Raw genomic sequence first — 22316 nt, 5'->3', positions numbered from 1 at the left:
TTAGTTGGTCTGATCTAATTTTCTTTTTTCTTTTTATCCAATAATACCTCTTTCTCTGAGGAGGAAGTTACATTTCCTTTTTATTGAGCAGATATAATTAGAGGTGAGCCATATTTTTCAGAGCTGCCATTGAAAGTCACTGAAGCCCATCTCTCTTCCCTCCTCTCCTACTACTTATCAGAAAGTAGACCAGGCACCATCACCTGATTGATGGCAAACTCCTGTGAGACTTCATCAGTGGTGTTTTCATAAAATGTTTTTTTTTCTGCAAGATTTTACAGAATTCCTGATTTGTACAAGATTTTTATATAGGACAACAAATCTCTGACTTGTGTTTGATTTGGATATCTCCCCAAACGGAAAACATCTAAACTTTTCTAATGAGCTTCCCTGAAGGAATGAATAATGTTACTCTTCCCCCATCTGAAGGAGGCATGATGTATACTTACCAGTAACAGGATACTCACTGGTAGCCTTTTGCATTTTTAATGTAAACATGTTCATTTATATTTGCTATTTAGTTGAATCAAATAGAGAGGCTATTTTTTTAAAATTAGTGAATTTTAGTAATCCAAAAAAAGTGATTGAATTGACACAGTGAATGATAAACTGTACTGTTCATTCACATTGCTTTTTGTTGTATCCCATTCCTTTTTCTGTATTTGTACATTGTTTAGTTAGATGTAAGCTTTTGGGACAGGGACCTTGTGTTCCTGCCTGCCTGTAGAGAGCTTTGCCTGTTGCTATACAAATAATAATATAATCGTACCATGACAAAAATGGAGCTAAGATCCTTCTCTTGTAATTTTACTTTTTTTCTCCTCATTGATTCCCTTGAATCCTCTCAAATGTGATAATCCCAACTGGTTGTATTCTCCAAGGGTAGTAAAAAAATCTCACCCCAATAAAGAAATTGTGATATAATCAACCAAACTCTGGGAGTACTTCTGCCAGGCTATTTCTCAATGAAGTGAATCTGTTCAGCAGTGCTGAACAAGACAATGAGAAAATAAGGAATTTGTACTATACCAAAAGTAAAGAGCTCTTTCTTCATATTGATGCATTTCAAAGAAATATAAGAGATTTCATGTGGCTTTTTTTCTTACTAATCTGAGACACCGGCATATTGTTTTCTAGGAGTATTCTATAAGTTCTTGTATTCTGTGTGTTTGTTTCTCAGATCCACATTTGGCGGCATCCCGTGACAGATCAGGGCTTTATCTAGGAATACACTGGAGAATCCATCGTTATCAGCTGACATTGGGTTGTTCTAATCTGTGGCTATTTCAGCCTTTTCATGGGTTACATTTTTGGGGTTGTGGGTACAGTCAGAAACCTCAACATGAGTTTTGTCTCTTCTCTGTTCTTCCCTTTCCAATGGGATCTTTGTTTATGTTTCAAGGCTCTTGCCTACAAATGTTCGTTTTATCACTTTAATTTTCTACATGGAAACAATCTGTCTATTTGTAGTAGCTGGAAGGATTCCCTTGGCTTGGTGGTCTCCAGTTACTGTGGAGGTCTCCAGAGGCTGCAGGTGTCACTGGTGCCTATGTCTACCATCATGCTTTAAACCGAGCAGCTGAAATAGAGATTTGATTTAAATGTAAAATATGTGGTAATCACTGTAAATTAAATAGAATTATTAAGACATGCTGTATAAATTCTTCATAATTACGTACTTGTTATGCCACAGAAATTGATAGCTAATAATGTATTGGTATTTATGGAACATGTGATGATTATTCAATTAAATTGTAAATTAATAATCTAATATTAGGGTCTCCTAAAATAATTCAAGCTGTGGTTAAAAACAAAAAACCAAAACCAAAATAACCTACAACTTGCAAAAATAAATCTTACACCTTATGTGTCAATATATTTGACATGAATGCTGAGGTCTGATTTTTTGTGCTTCTCACATGCATAAATTAAATGCATTTCTTTGGATCTGACCAGTGTATAAACTGCAAGGAGAAGTTTTAATAGGATTCATTGTGATTAGGCATAGCCCTATAGTCATAGCAATGTTAGAATGCCACAACTGTTCGATAGGAGACATTTCAATCTGTCATCATCTTGTGTGCCCTGATCCCGATAATACACCCCATTCAACCTGAGATACAAACAGAAATGGTGAGGTAGCGTTAGATTTATTTTATTTTATGTTATTTTTTTAACACAGCACCAGTCACAGCTTCTAAGGGCTCTTGAGAGAAGAAAAAGATTTGTTTATTCCTCATGCTGTTGATCTCCTGCCTACTGTTTTAAAAGGTGCTTTGTTTTCCTGAAACACAATAAACAAGTAGAAGGGGGAAAATCCTTCCTTAGGTAACCTCAGAACAGAAGAACTTTGTGCATTATGCAGCCCAGGCCATGCCAAAATGCAATTTGGAGGGTGTCCAGCACTTCATTGGAAAGTAATGGTTTTCACTGAACTGAGTTATGACCAGCTGTTTACAGACAGTCTGTGACATACTGATAGAGCAGAACACCGTATGTTGCTTTCCAAATCAAATGATACAAGAAGTGTGACAGAGTGGAGAAACATCTGTCATTAGCAATTTTCAGCACGCTTCACTAATTCTGGACAAAATACGAGTAATGAACTTACCGCAGGAAACTTCAAATACTACCACTGCTGAAACAAGGATATAAACAGCTAGTGCTCCTAATGGTGTCTAATTTAATTCATTTGCAGTAAGAAACAAACAAAGTGGGTTATTTTGTTTTTGATCATGGGGTAGTAAATAGTAATGCTGATCACAAACGTTCATTTTAATCAAAGAAAAGGGCTCATGGAACTCAACTTTCCTCAAGTTCAGGCAGAAGTAATTATCTCTTTTTCTTACTCCTTAATTGTTGTTCATCTCTTTTTAGCAAGCTGGATTTAGGCCAAACAGGGGCAAAGACAATCATTCCTCTTTCTTTTCAGTTTCCCCCCATGAGCAAAATCTCAAGTATCCTGGACAATATCATGCCACCAAACTTTGGAATGAGGGGTGATGATGGAAATAATACAGTACAGCACTGTCTGATGTTCCATTCATGAGATAGTTCAGATTGCTTTAAACCTTCTGACTTTTTAGGATGTTCCTTGCCTATCACACTCTTTTCATGTGTTATATCCCCTTTAGTATGTTCAAAATCTCACAATTCCACTTTTTTTTTCTTTTTAAAAGCATGCTTTAATGAGTGCATGGCTCTTACGCATTATGCACATTATTTTTTTCCGGTTGACATGTTCATGATATCTGGAGCCCAACCACTGTAATTTTGTGATGATTTTAGTTTTATGTCTCTGAGATCAACTGAGTTGTTATGTCATTCTCATTCAGTGCCTACCACTAATAACAAAGCAAAATCCTGAAACTGTTAGGATTAAGTGGTAGTCCACAGCGGGGAAAGGGGAGAAAACGAAAGGACAGGTTGTTACTCTTTAGCTGAACTTTCAACTAATGTTCACACAAAGCTATAATATAAAATGTGGAGGATAGATTTAGTCCAATCCATTGGTGTTCCACCTATGGGACCTACTTTGGAATGCATCCCAGACCAAAGAGACTGAAAGCCATTCGGAACTGATGACTGTAAAATGAGTGTAGGAGGTCTTTGAGTAGCTGTGTAATTACAAAATTATTCATGATGAAAAAGCACTAATCTAGAATTCCCAGTTTCTTATAAATTTTACTGAGGCACCTCATAAAAATGGTTGAACTTTTTAATACCTTGGATAAACCAAACTGGTCCAAGTATAATACATTGAGGAGGAAGCAAAAATTATTTGAATTTTTTTTAAAGGAGGTTATACTAGAAATATTTTTCATACTCTTTTTAATGAAGAAAAATTGAATGGTTCCTAAGAAATATTCCAAGTTCTGCAAACGCAAAGTTCCTCTGACTTTTATAGACACCTGCATAGGAAAACAAAACAAAGGGAAAACATAGATGCCATGAAACCCATCATTACGGTTGTGATCTAGATAATAAAGCAAGCAGACCCAAGCAATTCGCTAACACTAACGCTATTCTTTACATAAACAGTAAATGTTTAGATTTTCCTGTTCACTGACTAACAGCACACATATCATAAACACTAAGCTGTTATAGTACGTTTCGTGTGTTGATTCACTTTAACAGTTGTTAGTGTGAAGACAGGAAAAGAAAAGTGGGTGTAATGAGACCATGTGCAGTATGCTGTGAAAACAGAGGCCCTTATTTGGCATAATGGGTTGCACCATAAGGGCCATAAAATTGTGCATGTGTTAGTATCATTTTAATTATTACGGGTGCCACATGTTAAGCAGAATAGCGGAACTACTAAAACAGCTTCAAAATCCTTACTGCTGATCGCTGCATTTAATTACAAATAGGAACATTTGGAGATAGGTCACCATAAAACCCTTCTGTTGTCAAATGAGCTCAAATCTGATTTTTGTAATTATGTTTTTATACCACAGATCCTGTTGAATAGCTATAGGGAATAAAATTTTAATAAGTACTGATTAAATGCAGGTACATCTTAATTCCTAAGAATATTTATGAATGTTCTTCACCACTTAAATCAAGGTACAATCACTATTTTTGCTTTGGTCAGTACTGATCATTCAATCTTAATGCAAATAAGCTGAATAAATTTTTATGTGCCATGAAATATTGTTTTTTTCCAGTGAAGCATAAAAGCACTGGATTTCAATTATTCATTATTTGCTAGGACTGTGTACAGTACTGTAATCCTCTAGTACTGAAGCACTTTCATTATACCACTACATGTCACACACAGTACAATATTATAATTAACCTTCCGAAGGCAGAGTTTTAGTCTAAGAAATTACAACTTTTGTAGATTTTTTTCTCCTTTTCTATTATAATAACATATTCCTAAGATCATATCAGTAATGGAAAAATAATGCTCTTCATTAATATCAAAATGAAAATGATAAATAAATCAACTTATCAAAATGTATCAAAAAGTGTTTAAAATCAGTAGCATACAGAATATATAAAATAGGGCTGTCGATTAATCGCAGTTAACTCATGTGATTAACTCAAAAAAATTAATCACGATTAAAAAAATTAATTGCGATTAATCGCACTGTTAATAGAATACCAATTGAAATTTATTAAATATTTTTGGATGTTTTTCTACATTTTCAAATATATCGATTTCAAATGTACACTTTATATTCTGTGTTGTAGTGCTCACTTTATATTATTTTTATTGCAAATATTTGCACTATAAAAATTATAAAAGAAATAGTATTTTTCAATTCACCTCATACAAGTACTGTAGTGCAATCTCTTTATCATGAAAGTGCAACTTACAAATGTAGGGTTTTTTTTGTTACATAACTGCACTCAAAAACAAAACAATATAAAACTGTAGAGCCTACAACTCCACTCAGTCCTACTTCTCATTCAACCAATCACACATTTATTTACATTTATGGGAGATAATGTTGCCCACTTCTTAATTACAATGTCACCTGAAAGTGAGAACAGGCGTTCGCATGGCACTGTTGTAGCTGGTGTCACAAGATACTTATATGCCAGATGAGCTAAAGATTCATATGCCTCACATGCTTTGGACATCATTCCAGAGGACATGCTTCCATGCTTAAGACGCTCATTAAAAAAATGTGCGTTAATTAAATTTGTGACTGAACTCCTTGGGGGAGAATTGTATGTGTCCTGCTCTGTTTTATCCGCATTCTGCCATATATTTCATGTTATAGCAGTCTCGGCTGATGACCCAGCACATATTGTTCGTTTTAAGAACACTTTCACTGCAGATTTGACAAAATGCGAAGAAGATACCAATGTGAAATTTCTAAAGATAGCAACAGCACTTGACCCAAGATTTAAGAATCTGAAATGCCTTCCAAAATCTGAGAGGTGTTGAGCATGAGGATGAGGTGTTGAGCATGCTTTCAGAAGTCTTAAAAGAGCAACACTCTGATGCAGAAACTACAGAACCCAAATCACCAAAAAAGAAAATCAGCCTTTAGCACATTTGGCATATAAACATCTTGTGATGCCGGCTACAACAGTGTCAGCCGAACACCTGTTCTCACTTTCAGGTGACATTGTAAATAAGAAGCAGGCAGCATTATCTTCTGCAAATGTAAACAAACTTGTTTGTCTGAGCAATTGGCTGAACAAGAAGTAGGACTGATTGGACTTATAGGCTCTAAAGTTTTACGTTGTTTTATTGAATGCAGGTTTTTTTGTACATAATTTTACATTTGTAAGTTCAACTTTCATGATAAAGAGATTGCACTACAGTACTTGTATTAGGTGAATTGAAAAATACTATTTCTTTTGTTTTTTACAGAGCAAATATTTGTAATCAAAAATAAATATAAAGTGAGCATTGTATTCTGTGTTGTAACTGAAATCAATATATTTGAAAATGTGGAAAACATCCAAAAATATTTAAATAAATGGTATTCTGTTATTGTTTAACAGCGCGATTCATCGCAATTAATTTTTGTAATTGTGTGATTAATTGTGATTAACTTTTTAAAATCACTTGACACCCCTAATATAAAGCCCTTCATTTTCAGTTTTAACTGATTTTTTTTTAACTGAAAAGTTCCTGGGTTTTACAAAAACATAAATTTTTACTTATTTTCATCTGAATTTTGGACCACTCAAGTGCGTGAAAATACTGCTTATGTCAAGAAAACCCAATACATTACATTAGGTAGATATGGTTATGTTTGTAATAAATGAGTCTAAGTGCAAATGTGTGACTGCTGATGTAAAGCAACGTAGCAGAAGATACATACATACGCACATGCGTATGTACTGTTAATTTGCAGTACATCAAATAACCCACAGCATTAACTGCTTGCGCTTTCAGTAGTCTCACTTTTTCTATTTGTTGCTTTTTTCTGTCTTCCTGGCCCCCAATATTAACACTGATATGTGCCCAGAAAAATGTGAAATTAATTTTTTGCACTGATTTTCACACATTTTTTAAATTTTAGTAATAAACATGATAAATTCCCAGGAAATTTTAAACAAAATAAAAACTGAAAACCAGCTACATATGTTTCTATTTTATGTAGATATTGTGCAGAAAGTTTTCTAAACAAAGATTAATAGTTGGGGGAGAGGGAATGACAAGCCTATATTCACATGCAATATAGTTTGTAAAGTAAATGACAGGTGGAAATAAAATAGATACATGATTTCCATATATTGTAAATTCAATATAGATTATGAGCATAATTCTAATTTACACTAGTGTTAGATCAAGAATAACTCTAGCAAAGACAATGGCATTTTACTGATATAAAAGCAATCTAAGTGTGAGATCATATTTAGGACCACTTTGACTCAATAGCTATATTATGTATCTATCTCTGTGTATTTGTTGATGGTTGACAGGGGGCTCCCTGGCTTTTGGTGAGATATAAGGGAACGTCTTCACTACCTGCTGGATCGGCGGGTAGCGATCTATCTATCGGGGATCGATTTATCATGTCTCATCTAGACGCGATAAATCGATCCCTGAATGCGCTCCCCGTCGACTCTGGAACTCCACCAGAGCGAGAGGCGGTAATGGAGTCGACGGGGGAACCGTGGCTGTCGATCCTGCGCCATCAGGACCCGAGGTAAATCGATCTAAGATACGTTGACTTCAGCTACGCTATTCACATAGCTGAAGTTGCATATCTTAGATCAATTCCCCCCCCAGTGTAGACCAGCCCTAAGTCCCTTAGATAGACAAGAAATGACCCTGCCACAATGATCTTGCAGTTTAAATATTGTCGCAAAATATGACAAGTTTTCATGCTGCTTAAACATTTTCGTATTTTATTTCAGTTGAAAGAGTGTAATTTCAGTGGGATGAGATGTATCTTCATGAGAATTATCACAGAGGGTTTGATCTAGAACCCATTTTACCAGACAAATTAAATAACCAACCCTATTAGCAAAGCATATGAGTGGAGTACTTAATCCACAGCACTTCAGAGGTAGTTAAACCCTGCTCATCTTGAGATGCAGCTCACTAACTCACTCTATGCATCTGAAGAAGTGAAGTTTTTTTACCCACAAAAGCTTATGTCCAAATAAATCTGTTAGTCTTTAAGGTGCCACCGGAATCCTTGTTGTTTTTGTGGATACAGACTAACATGGCTACCTCCTGATACTTAACTCAGGAACAGGCTCCAGTCCTAGTGCAGATGTGCCTGAATCTAGATTCCATCAGCGTAATAAAAAGATATACAATGCTTCTTGTAGAGACATTGCAAAATTGTCACAAGAAGAACATTCTAATACTGGGGGGGACTTCATTGTTTGTCCAATGCATGTCAAAGTAGTGCCCGGTTCTTTACTGGGGTCTGTAAGTGCTACTGCAGTACAAGTAATAACTAATAGTGCAAATGGGCTCAAACCAAAATCCACAAAACAAACATCCCTGAACTTGCGGTTAGTCCAGATCTACTTTGTGACTTTGGCCCATCGCTACTAATTTGATTTCTTGTCTCCTTGAGACAGTGGCGGATTAATGGTTTTGCCGCCTCTAGGCCCTGAAATAATTGCGGCCCTGCCCGCCCTTGGCCCCGCCCCGACTCCACCCTTTTCCCACCTCCATTCCAACCCCTTCCCCAAAGTCCCACCCCCAACTCCACCCCCTCCCTGCCCCTATTGGATCCCTTCTCCAAATCCCCACCCCGGCCCCGCCTCTTCCCCCAGCGCTCTGTTTCGCGGCGCAAGCGCTGGAAGGGAGGGGAGAGAAACAGGATGCAGCAGCGCGCTCGTGGAAGAGGCGAACTGGAGCAGGGGAGCTTCTCTGTGGGTGCTCAAATTTGCCACCCCTGCAAATTTGCCACCCTAGGCCTAGGCCTTGTCAGCCTAGGCGATAATACGCCACTGCCTTGAGAGTCTATGCTATGGGAATATTTCAGAAAACTGATTATCCCATCTTTTTACTCTGGAAATTGCGTGCCAAATCCTGAAGCCCTTACTTGGGGCTCTATGCTCTCCTCCAACTTCATGTGCAGAGAGAAAACTGAAAGGAGTTGTGCCTATGTGATATCTCCATCCTCCTATCGAAACCCATAGTCTCATTCATGGACAAGGAAGGTTACTGGGTGTGGGAGCCAGCTGGGCTTCATAGTAATCTTCACCCACTTCCCAAATTGCCAAAGACAGTATTGTATTGCTTTGCTGTACTCTCCATATTTTGGAAAACCCTTATGGGTGGCAAGAGGTTGAGTTCTGAACAGTAGCAGATCTTGGATTTAGAAATGGGAGGGTGAGGTGATTGGGTGGGGCCATCATGCGAATAAATAAATAGTATACAGATTAACCATCTCTTTGTGAAAGACAGACAATTTCACACTGTTATACCTAGTACTCTGTGCAAACAATAGTGTTTGTGATCCTGGCTCCTTGCAAAGCAGGTCAATTATATCTTCTATTAGTTTGTTCATGTCTTGTGTCCACTCTCAGTGAATAAGTAACTGTACTCAGAAGAATAGTATCCTTAGCACTATGTAGCTAGAGTTTCAGTAACTATATATTGGGTATGGTCTCCTTTACTTGCCAGCATCTCCTCTATTACTGGTACTCAGTAGGGACCTGATGTGTATAACATATTGTTCAAGTTTGTTGCAATTATATTTGCTGGAATACACAAGCAGCACAACAATAACATTGGAGGCAACTTTTCTGAAAGCTCCAAATCAGTAATTTAGCTGTATGAGTAAAGTATCCACAAAGGAAAGAAATGGTGAATGGCTATAATGTTGCTGTACAGATGTCAGTGGTACTGCTGTCATGTGACAATATTGACCACTGAAAACTCTAAGCCAACATCATTCCATTCCTTTTGCTTTTGTAATCAGTTTATTAAATTCATCCTCAGATCTTGGGTCTGGGGCTTGGTCCTTTGGGATCAAGAGAACCTTTTTTCTTTTATTTGGGTATTGGTTTTCATAATCATTTGTCCCCATAACGAGTGGTACTGGTAGTGATACTGGGAAACTGGAGTGTCTAAGGAAATTGCTTGTGAGACTTGCGGTTAGCTAGTGGGGTGAGACCGAAGTCCTCTCAGTCTGGCTGGTTTGATTTGCCTTAGAGGTGAAAAAACCCCAGCCTTGGGCTGTAACTGCCCTGTTTGAGCAATTTGTCCTGAGTTGGCACTCTCAGTTGGGTTCCGCCAGAACCGCATCGTCACAGTTTCATTTCACTATTTCAGAATAATAGAACCATAGGACTGGAAAGGATCTTGAGAGGTCATCTAGTCTAGTCCCCTGCAGTCATGGTAGGACTAAGTATTATCTAGACCATCCCTGACAGGTGATTGTTTAATCTGCTCTTAAAAATCTCTAATGATGGAAATTTCACAACCTCCCTAGGCAATTTATTTCAGTGCTTAACTTCCCTGACAGGTAAGACGTTTTTCTTAATATTCAACCTAAACCTCCCTTCCTGCAATTTAAGCCCATTGCTTCTTGTCCTATCCTCAGAGGTTAAGGAGAACAATTTTTCTAACCCCTCCCTGTAACAACATTTATTGAAAACTATTATCATGTCCACTCTCAGTCTTTAAACAAACCCATTTTTTTTCAGTCTTACCTTTTAGGTCATGTTTTCTAGATCTTGAATAATTTTTATTGCTCTTCTCTGAACTTTCTCCAATTTGTCCACATCTTTCCTGAAGTGTGGCACCCAGAACTGGACACAATACCCCAGTTGAGGCCTAATTAGCATGGAGTAGAGTGGAAGAATTACATCTTATGTCTTGCTTACAACACTCCTGCTAATACATCCCACAATGATGTTTGCATTTTTTGCAACAGTATTACACTGTTGACTCATCTTTAGCTTGTGATCCTCTATGACCCCCATATCCCTTTCTGCAGTTCTCCTTCCTAGGCAGTCATGTCCCATTTTGTATGTGTGCAACTGATTGTTCCTTCCTAAGTGGAGTACTTTGCATTTGTTCTTATTGAATTTCATCCTATTTACTTCAGACCATTTCTCCAGTTTGTCCAGATCATTTTGAATTTTAATCCTATCCTCCAAAGCACTTGCAATCCCCGCAGCTTGGTGTGCTCTCTATGCCATTATCTAAATCATTGACGAAGATATTGAACAGAACCAGACCCAGTACTGATCCCTGCAGGACCCCACTTGATATGCTGTTCCAGCTTGACTGTGAAGCACTGATGATTACTCTCTGGGAATGATTTTCCAACCAGTTATGCACCTACCTTATAGTAGTTCCATCTAGGTTATATTTCCCTAGTTTGTTTATAAGAAGGTCTGCAAGATAGTATCAAAAGCCTTACTAATGTCAAGATATACCACATCTACTGCTCCCCCCCCCATTCACATGGCTTGTTACCCTTTCAAAGAAAGCTGTTAGGTTGGTTTGACACGTTTTGTTCTTGGCAAATCCATGCTGACTATTACTTATCATCTTATTATTTTCTAGCTGTTTGCAAATTGATTGCTTAATTATTTGCTCCATTATCTTTCCAGGTATTGAAGTTAAGCTGACTGGTCTGTTGTTCTTATTCCCCTTCTTATAGATTGGCACTATATTTGCCTCTTCCAGTCCTCTGGAATCTCTCCTATCTTCCATGACTTTTCAAAGATAATCACTAATGTTTCAGATATCTCCTCAGTCAGCTTCTTGAGTATTCTAAGATGTATTTCATCAGGCCCCGAGGACTTGAAGACATTTAACTTGTCTAAGTAATTTTTAACTTGTTCTTTCCCTATTTTAGCCTCTGAATGGTGGTTGGCTACAAAGCAGCCAGTTGTGGTTTTGACACTCTTTGTCTCCTGCAAAGCTGCTTCAAGGATGTTGAGTGAGAAAACAAACTCTGTATCCTGTAAAGCATGAAGGCGAATATTTGCATCTCCAGATGTATTCCAACCTTTTAGGTCCTCCAGAGTATCCAGACTCTATTGATCTATAATATGTGGGAAAATGACAGCATCATATCAATCAACCCACTGAGTCTCAGTAAATGTGAAGAGAAATTTATTTGCTATGTGATTAGAAGCATTCTGACATGACATTCCAGCTAGCTCACTCTTTTTGCTGAGTTATTGCTGCGTGATGGTGTTTGCAATTGTCTTCCAATAATCACAAATTGCGGGAACATCATTAGATTTGTTGATCACCAAGGTTAGACGTTGACTCATGCAATGAACATTGAGAGTAGCTGCATGATCATGTGAATGAATTCCTGAGCTCAAGAAAAGCATCCATCCATTACAATAACTCTAGTGACAACAAAGCCTAAGTTTACCAGTCCACTGAGAACCACTGCTAAAGTATGCAGATCAGTTACTCTCTTCTCTGTTATGCCTCTAACAAAAACACATATCTTTATAGTTTGAAAGAAGTTCTTTCTGGCATTGTGCAAGTGCCTTAAGCAAAGGGCAATTTATTTCTTTATCCCCTCTACTTGTTGTTTTGTCTCCAATCCACTTGTAAACTTTGAAATGATTAGTTTAGTAAGTTGTTGTTATTTCTTGACAAACACTTAGTCATCTGATTTTGAATAGGTTTTTTATTTTGTGCATTTTTGAACCATATTTTAGAGGATTTTACAACCCCTTCTTATCAACATCAACAAATGCATGAACACTCTTATGCAGTATTCCATCATTCTAAGCGAAGCAATTCTCTAAGGTAGGACTGTCATTCTGGCTTCCACAAAATGTTGGTCTGCAATGTCCAGGAACAAGGGTTGTCAGTATTTTATATGGGATCTTTCTGTTTCTCTCAATCGCATTATGTTTGATTTGGCTAAGGTGACTGCAAATATCAGATGCTCCATTAGTGTCCATCATGGAGTTCTTTGCCAACTCTGTGTTCTTGTTCATCATATGCTGTTTTATTGTGATCTGAAAGTATATGGGTTTTTAAGGTTTTTTTTCCCACTAATATCCCAACTTCTATGAATCATGACACAACAGAAAAAATGTCCAGCTATTCAACTGATCATGAGCATGATGAAGATAGTGGTTTTCTGTAGTGTCTCTAGCACAGCTGATGGAGTCAGGCACAACAAATGTGCAGTCTGGTACCCATATGTGCAGCAAAACATCTTGGCATTCAAGAACCCTTGAAGACGGTCCTGAGACAGGTTTTAATGGAGAAGGCCCAACAGAGAGTTACAGTGCTGGTAATGCAGCAGATGTTGATGGGGTGTAATTATTAACCATATTGCAGTAGAACCCAAAGACCCTCATTGGAATTGCCCAGAACAGACATAGATGGACACGGTTTCTGCCCCCAAAAGCTTGCTATTTAACTAAAGTCAAGATGAAACAAGTGAGAAACAATACAAAGGATGAGGGGAGGGAGGACAGGCTAGGGTAACAGTAATAATAAGACAAGCTTATGGCTTTACATAAGCTTCCTCTGTCCACAGTTAAATAGTACCGAATGCTTTAAGCATTATATTTTAGAGAAATTGTCAACTGTCAACCCACAACCCTCTGTTCTCCCATTTTACACACAGTCCATCCTGGAAAGAGCAACTCGGGGTGCTCTGGCTATTATTTTTATATTATTTTATTGATTAACTTATTTCTAGAAACAGCAGTTGTTAAAGAAAGATGAAATGTTGGAGTAGGTAAATTATGAGATGCCATCGTGCAGAAGCAGCTGAAGATGGGATAACCCAAGAGGATAATTCATGTACTGAAACAGGAGCAGATGTTAATAGAGACAGCTTGTCTGGTTGTTTGGATGATGATTCTGTAGCATGTATTGATGGGGCAAGATTGTCAGACAGACTGTATGTGAAGTTCAGCGTTGCCTGTCTTAATCAGTTGTTAGAGGGAGGTGACATTTTGTTGTGTGCAATTGTGAACTGAATTTTTTTTAAATGGTTTAGACTCAACCAAAGCCGTATTACCCAGCAGTGTCCTTCTCAAAAATGAAAAATCCAGTTAAAATACTATTTTCCTTTTATAAACAAAGTGTGACAGGAAGCCAGACTCTAGGATTCTGTGTCCTGTGCAGAGTTACTCTGCTCACTCACCCTGTCAGCTAGACTAGCAAGGGATTATGAGGAGCTTAACAAGGAAGGATAGTCCCTCTGGACAAAATGCTGGGTAGACAGGTCATTCAAGAAAAAGCCCTTAGAGCCAACATATTTTGGGAGAGAAGCTTGCTCAGATTGTGGTGATTTTACATCTAGATGGGAAAAAAAAATAAGTGGTGTCCACCTGGCTTACACCAACAATCAAATTTACAACTTTCCGCTGAAATATTAAATTAATATGTAAACAAACTCACTTTAAAATGAAACATCCAGTTGCATAACTAGAAGTGGCTTTTTAAAATAATCAGAAGTGCCCCTTGTCTTGTATGAATCCCCAAGGTTATTAGGGAATCCATGAGTTTTTTTGCAGACAGCTCAATACTAAAGAACATCCCTAACAGAAGAATGATAAAGTTCATGAGTTGAAACTCAGAGAATGTCCTCTCCCCACCGTGGATTTTTTTCCCGTTAGGAAAACCTGGGCCCTCAATTTTTACTCAGTCCTTCTTCAGGCTAAACACCCATTGACTTCAATAGTTTTGTCTGTAGAAGGAGCTCAGATCTGAATCATTGTTAATTTTCTACTGTTAAAATATATTTTTCTGAAATAAATGTCTGATTCCAACAGCAGAAATTTGCCTCTATGGGCCAAATTAATTCTTGGTGTAAATGCATTGAACTCAGTGAATTTGTCAAAGAGTCTCATATTTGAGTCTTGCCCTCTGAGTTTGTTTTAAGAGAAATGTATTGGGCCATTGAGTATATTTCCATGTACCTCTGTTGTTTATTGAAGGAAGAACTGTAGACTGTGGTTATCTAATACTAAAGACAGGTCAAATAGAATGAATATAGATGTATTGTGCCACTCTGTGCACAGGACAAGGTCATACACTAGAGCAACAAGTTCTGTCTCTGTACCCTTACGCCTGGGGGAGTTCTGAGCCACTGCACAAGCGCAGAACTAAAGTCCCACGCAGATTCCCCCTCCCCAACAGAATAATTGATTCTGACAGGGAGACAAAGGAAAGCCGCGAGAGGGGCCATGCTGCAATTACACCCTTCGGCCACCAGGGGCTGATGTGGTGCCAGAGGAGAGAACAGCTGACTAACAGGCTGGAACATCCAGCTGTGGAGAGGGAGAGGGCAGAGGCTCCCTTCCTCACAGCACTCTGCCTGCACGGTTAGGTGAGGAGACATGAGATATGGGGAGATGGAATACAGGGCTGCTGAGGGCTAGTCGGGGGACAGGAGCTAGCGGGGTGATAACATTGAGTTTGGGCTGAATGAGAGTAGGGGTGCAGGACACATGGGGACAGGGCAGCTATGCCTGTATGAATTGGAGAGGCTAGGGGGTCAACCAGGGTCTGCTTGGGGGAGGCTCTCCAACTCCCTAACAATCTCCTCGCCCTCCCCCCCCCCCAAAAAAAACCTGTTCCATACTTCTACCCACACCAAACAACCTGATTCACTCCCAGGCTCCTTCCCAGCAATTACTTCCCTCTCCCTCAGCTCCATTTCCTCTGAGTGCCCCAAGCCTTTGCACTGCTTCTGAAGGATGCGGGAAACTTGTTTTTGTATTGTAGTTTAAATGAATTATTACTCAAAGTTCTATATTAACATGCCTAGTAAGAAATCTATTTATCAAAAAAACATTTCCTGAATCTTTTTTGTTGTCTGTATTGTTACAGACGTACTTGCTGATGGTATTTTGAAATAAATTACCAAAATAATTGAAACTGGCATGATTATATTGTGTTACTTTGACAAATAAAATATGTAGAATTTTAAAATATTGTGTGCAGAATATTTAATTTTTTGGCTCAGAATTCCACCCCACCCCCCCCCCTGGTCAGTTTCTTTTGCTTAGCTGCTTCGGGGAAGGAAGGTCACCTGCACTGAGTGATGGTTTCTTTAGCACTGGCTGGGCTATCGAATACTTGATTTTGTGTGTGTGTGTGTGTGTGTGTGTGTGTGTACATACACGTCACACTACTTGGTCAATGAAAACATATTAGCCAGTTTCACTTTTGTTTATAATCAGTTTCTAATCAATTTTACTTGCTGGCACTAGGGCAATGTTGCATTTTTTATGTTGCAGACACTGCAGAGGAATGTTTTAGATGCATTTATATATATATTTTATGATGCTTTTCATTAGGACTGAATCCACACAAACTGTTTTTAACTGAAATTTTAAAAAATCACAATGTTTTTGTTGATCCTAGATTTTGTAAAACTCTCTGTTTCTACAAAACCTAAATTTTGGTGTTAAACTAATCTGAGAATCATATTCAATCCCTCTCTCTTTTCCTCCTACATTAAAGCTGTTGCCAAACCTGATCTATTTGTTCTTCCATTAAAACACCTCCAATATCTGTCCTTCCTTTTCATCATGACTCCTAAATTCCTGTCTGTGCCTGGGTCATTTTGATTTAATTTCTGTAATGTCCTCCTCTCCATCCTCCTTGCTGCTTCTTCTCACTTCCCTGGAGTCCATCCAAAATCTGGTTGCTAACATAATTTTCCTCACTTGCTGTTACTTAAGTCCTCTACTGGTAATCTTCTCCAATTCTTCTCTTTGTGCCTTCTTCTAAACTGCCCCTTATGCTTGGAGCAGCCTTCCGCTTCCTGGGTACCAGCCAGCCATCTTCTTGTCATTCAAATTCTCCCTTAGAACACATCCTCTGTGAACCCATGCAAGTGATAACTTCTCCTAAAGTAAGAAATACGTATTATAAACTGTTGTCTGGCCATGCTGGAAGAAATATAACAGGCAATGGATGTGGTTTAATTAGACCACAACTTTATTCACTTAGAATACGTGTGAGCACCTGCAATAAATTGTACAGTGCAAGTCACCGTCCTTTTCTTAATCATTTCCAAGTAATCCCTGACCAGGTCCCAGCCATCCTGCTGCTGGGACCCCAGTACCAACCCCACTTCTGAGGGCTAAAGTGGCTATAAAAGGAGGGGGCTTGCCTCCCTGCTTTAACATATGTAGGAGCCCCAATCCCCATTCCTCAGCTCCCTTAAGGGATGCTTTCCCTTAAATCCTCTGCCAATCCTTTTATCCGATAACCAGACTCCTTCCACACCATCTAACAGAAGTTTTATATATTAAGTTGTGACATTATAACCTAATCTTCTGCCCCACCCCACATGGTCCCACACCTGCTGTGGGGAAGGTGAAAAAACAGGCCCTGCCTTGGCTAATCTGGCAGTGAAGAAAAAATTCCTTCTCAGCCACCAAAGAAATAGGGGTGATTAGTGTGAAGCCCACAGATGATTATGAAGGGACTCGCTTCTCTCTGAGATTTCCTGGATGGGAAGGTGGGTGCTGCCAGCCCAATCCAGGTCAGAGAGGGCTTCTTCAGAGCTGCAGCCCACTCTTCTATTCAACTGGAAGGGCCAGGCCCCCCATAACTCTTCCAGCTGCTTCCTGCTCTTCCCTGCTCTATCTAGTAAACTTTCTCCTTCCTCCCCCTCTGCTACCAGTTGCACAGAGAGCTCTTAAAGGGGCAACAACCCCTTTCCTTCTGGCCAGCGAAACAAGGACCCACTGTGTACAGTTGTGGTGAGCACAACCCCTCAGAGACAAACAAAATGTAACAATCAAGACGTGCAATACATAACTTACGTGATCAGTCCCTCTTAGAAACAACACTTGTCCTCTCTTTGTTTCCTCTTGTGTCCTATTTCCTTCTAAGTGCCATGCCCTGTTGTTCTTTTCATTGTCAATCTAACTTAGACCCTGCTGCTGGGGATAGGTGTACTAGTGAGGATCCTTACACCCAGAGAGAGTCTCACTGATGTGAATCTGACTCCATGATGGTGTAAAGGTCTGTACTACCACATCTATTTGCCATTTCTAGGCCTTAAGCTGAAAGCTCCTCAGGGCTCTGATATTTACATGTAAAGTATTATGCATACCTATGGCACTATATAAATAATATTAATAGATTAAATTCGATAGCCTTCAGACGTTAAACTTCATTCCACTAGTTTTACTTCAGTAGAAACCAGGTGTTTCTATGTGTCAGCCATGGCATAGACACCAAGAAAATGGAGCTGAAAACGACTGTTAGAATTCATTAGCATCCGCTTGCATTTTCAACAATGTAGTCTAATTTGCCTGTGTAATTTCTACCAGTGTGTGTTTACGTATATGACTAACTACGTGTATGCTTTAAAAATTGTACTTATTTGTATTTGTACCTAATTTTGCATTTCCCAGAATGTTTCTGTCCTTTCATATTGCTTTATGGTGTGTTGCTTGAGTCTATTCTCTCTAAGTGTGAAAAGTCAGGAGGAGAGTTCACAGCAGGTTGATGGCCTGGAGATTAAAAGTCTGTCTAAGGACATTTCAAAGTTGTAAAGGTATTATTCTCACATGTACTTATTTCTCAGAGGGTGTGAACAACAGCGACTCATCAAGCTGGTGTAGTGTGAAATAGTTTCCTGTGAAATGATGTGCAGACATATGCAGAAAGCCACATGTATTGTACATGCACAGACTCCATCCCTGACTTATGAGCACTGGAATTCTTGCTACTAAAAGAGCTAGGCAGGACTATTGGGACATCCAACATTTTAATTACCCATATGACTATGTTGTCTTTACTCTACATGTTACTAGGGGGAAAAAGCGCTTTTCTGTCCTGATGCCTTGCCAGTAGCCTTCTGTACTGCAGCACAAGAGACCTTCGTCTGGAAATGACCTTGGGAGTCTCACTGCTTGGGTCATTAGCACACAGGCCTATTACAAAAATTCCTAGAGATTCACTGGCCACAGATTTTGAACATGATGATCACTTGCATTTTAATCTTGACATTCTGAAGGGCAGAAGGGCTGTTGGGGACAGAGGAGGGGCCAGTAAATTCTTTGGCTCCCTGTACTAAAGACATGAAAGAATGATACAAGGCTGTGGATACAGTTACTGCTGGATATTGAGGTATTATGTTCTTTATTTTATTTTACTTATTTTTAATATGTGTATTATGGAGGTATTAGCAGTGACTCTGTAGTTAGGATACACTGAGATTTCCTCCCAAAGCAGAACTAAAGTCATTATGTTTCACATTTTAATGATTGAATTTAGTCTCCAAATGTGGCACACTAAATGGTCAGGTGACAATTGAATTTTGTATAGAATTGTTCAAGGAGAGTATTTACTAAGTTTTACAAAGTTTAACATTTAATAACATTCTTTTACCAAAAACATGCCCTCATTGTCTCAAATGTTTTGGAGTCCTCTAACTAACTAAATAACAAAATTCTGTCACTTATGTAGTTGGATAACATTATGAACGTAGGGCACTTCTGAACTTTTAAAAGTAAGCACCCACTGTTCCCTTTTTACTAGAAAACCTAGGTGCTTAGTTTAGGTGGTAGAAATGTTCAGATCTGTCATATAATTCCTTGTCTGATGAAATCAAAACTGAAAATGTTCATGGATTTTTATTTTTTTTTATTTTCATTGAAATGTTGTTTTGTTTAAATTTTCCAACCGGCTCTACTAGAAATTCAGGGGAACATATGGCGGTGAATTCCTGAAAGAGGAGCTTGTACCATCCCTGTCAGCTCTTGTTGGGTAGTTATTGGTAGCTTATATAGCAGTGTTTCTCAACCTATTTATCATTGTAGGCTGCATATGCAGCCCACAATGTGTTACCTGGGCTGCAGGTTGAGAACCACAGGGCCTCCCCAAGTCTTCCACAGACCTCTATACCCAGCGCCCCCCACCCAGAGCCCCCTCCACAGAGTGAGACCAGGAGGGGAGCCACAGGCAGCCAGGCGGCTGGGCATCTGGGGCCCTGGACCCTGCCACACCAGATGGCCCGGTCCCCGCTCCTGCACCGGGCTGGGCAGCCCGGAACCCGGACCCTGCCGGGTTGAGAACCACTGTTATATAACGATAAATTCAGAAATCAAATTTAAGAACTACTGGCATTTAGTAAGGAAGAAAAAGTATTCTAATGTACTAATTTATATATTTGACTTCCGATGACAGTTGGCACACAACATAGTTTTGTTTACCTTGATCATGTTACTTTATTAACCACTGAACATTCAAACAATCTTTGTTTCAAATTTGATTCCTACCAGTGATCTTCCCTTGCATTTCTTGGCTGTTTTGTGCCGGAATCTCAGCCTGGCTTTGTTGGATTTTTTATTTATTTTTTGCAGTCTTCTGTGGTTGTGTATTCCCCCCACCATGTGTTCTGCTATGCAGTCTACCCACCCCTTTTACGTGGTCTCAGGTGGAAAAATTGAAGAGAGAGCATTTTGATAAAGACAACTCTGAATGCTTGAAGAAGTTTAAAGAAAGCTGCTGTGTCACAGAACATAATGGAAAACAGTGTGTTGAAAATCTTAACTCCAGGCGTTAGCCACTTTCTCATGTTGTTTGATGAGCTCCATCTTGCAGTTTTTATCCATTCATGTGCATATCACCCTGGAGTTGCTCAGTCCATATGATGTCCATAACAAATTCAGTTTCTTCTTCTCAAGGGCTCAGTAAGGGAAATGAAATCAAGCTAGAAAAGGCAATTCAAGACCTTAAAGATGCTGATGGCTGGGATTCTATCCTCCCTCTCTGATAGCTTTTGATACATGTCTATTGGGATGCATTCTACAACTATGGTCTTATTGGTCCTCTAATCGTCCAGGATACTACGATACTGATAAGCAGTACTAGCACTTCAGCCAACATTCTGTGATTGGTACCAATTACAAGATGACAAAAGTTAATAGGAAGTTCTGTTTGAGACTAAAACAACTAATGCAGAACAAGACAGACATGGCCCAGGTACTGTTACTGCTTGAAGGAATGGAAGTTCACATCTCCTGCTAGAGCAGTGGTTCTCAAATTATGGGGCGGGCCTCCCCAGGGAGCCATGTGAATGTGTCAAGGGAAGTGCGAGCTGTTTTCTTTCTTTTTTTTTTAAGAGCTCTGGCTGTCAGCCCTGGGTGGCTGGAGCTTGTGCAAAAGGGCCGTGCACACCCAGAAGGTGGGGATAAAGGGGAAAATGGAGCCCTGCAGCTCGGGCTCTGTCCCCCCGCCCATCCCTCACCAGGAGGCAGCCCAGGCTTGGGCTCTCCCCCACCCCCAATCCTCCAATTAGAGGCAGCGGGACTCCAGCTGTCAGCCCCAGGGTGACGGCAGCAGCACAGAAGTAAGGGTGGCAATGGGGCACTAAGACTGCTGTGAAAATTGATATTGACAAATATCACTTTTCACATTGCCACCCTTACTTCTGTGCTGCTACTGGAGTGGCACTGCCTTCAGAGTGAGGCACCCATCCAGCAGCCACTGTTCTCCCCTCTGCCTTCAGAGATGGATGGTGGTATATGTACTTGGGGGGGAGAGGCGTAAACAACTACAGACACAAAGAAAGGGGGCACGATTCAGTTTGAGAACCACTGTCCTAGAGTGTTTGTGCCCTTCCAAGCTGGACCAAGAAAATGAAACAAAGCTAGAAAAAAAACATGCCATGAAACTCCTCTGTTATCAGTCCTGCCTGTGTGTGATTGATTACTTAAGTTAGATGATATTGCTTCTCTTCTATGACTGGATCACCACAATTTTATAAAGATGGGGCATATACTTCTAGAGCAAGAAAAACTGCAATTCCTAAAACATTTGTGTGATGTTACACCCCATATTCTTTATGGAAATATGCTTATGATATGGATATGGCATAACTGAGATATATTTTATGCAAGATGGGTCTTATAAGGTATCATTGGAAAGGTTATAATTTACTGATTGCTATCCAATTTGTATGCATGTATTATTTCTGTATCTAAAGTTAGGAATATTGACTGTATAACAGTTACAACTGTGTGTGTACTTGGGAAACACCCCCCAGACAACAAGCCATCAGCCTCGATGGGACATTAGGAAGAAACAATAAGACTTTGAAGATACTAATTTCTCTCCTTCCCGTGAGGCATCCTGGGACGTTACTGTGACACTGCTAGGTCATGTGGTCTTGTCACTTGGTACTAAACACCATTTTGGACTTTTAGTAATTTTCCACTAAAAGGAGGGGGAACAAGGTTGGGAAACAAAAGATTCCCGCCTTATGTAAATCTTATTTAAGGCTGGGGAGTAAGTTGATCTAGGTTCACTCTTCACTGAATTCCTCACCCAGGATGACTGCTGGAAACACCTAAGGATTCAAGGAACCAGCCTGAAAGTATGAACCTGTAAGGCTCAAAACCTCTCAGAAAGCAAATAAAAAGCATCCAAAAACTTGCTGGTTTTAATATCTTATTTTTTT

The sequence above is a fragment of the Chrysemys picta genome, chromosome 2, assembly GCF_011386835.1.
Source record: "Chrysemys picta bellii isolate R12L10 chromosome 2, ASM1138683v2, whole genome shotgun sequence".
NCBI classification, from domain to species: Eukaryota; Metazoa; Chordata; order Testudines; family Emydidae; genus Chrysemys; species Chrysemys picta.
The sequence above is the reverse complement of the archived record's forward strand: the minus strand, read 5'-3'. Positions refer to the sequence as shown.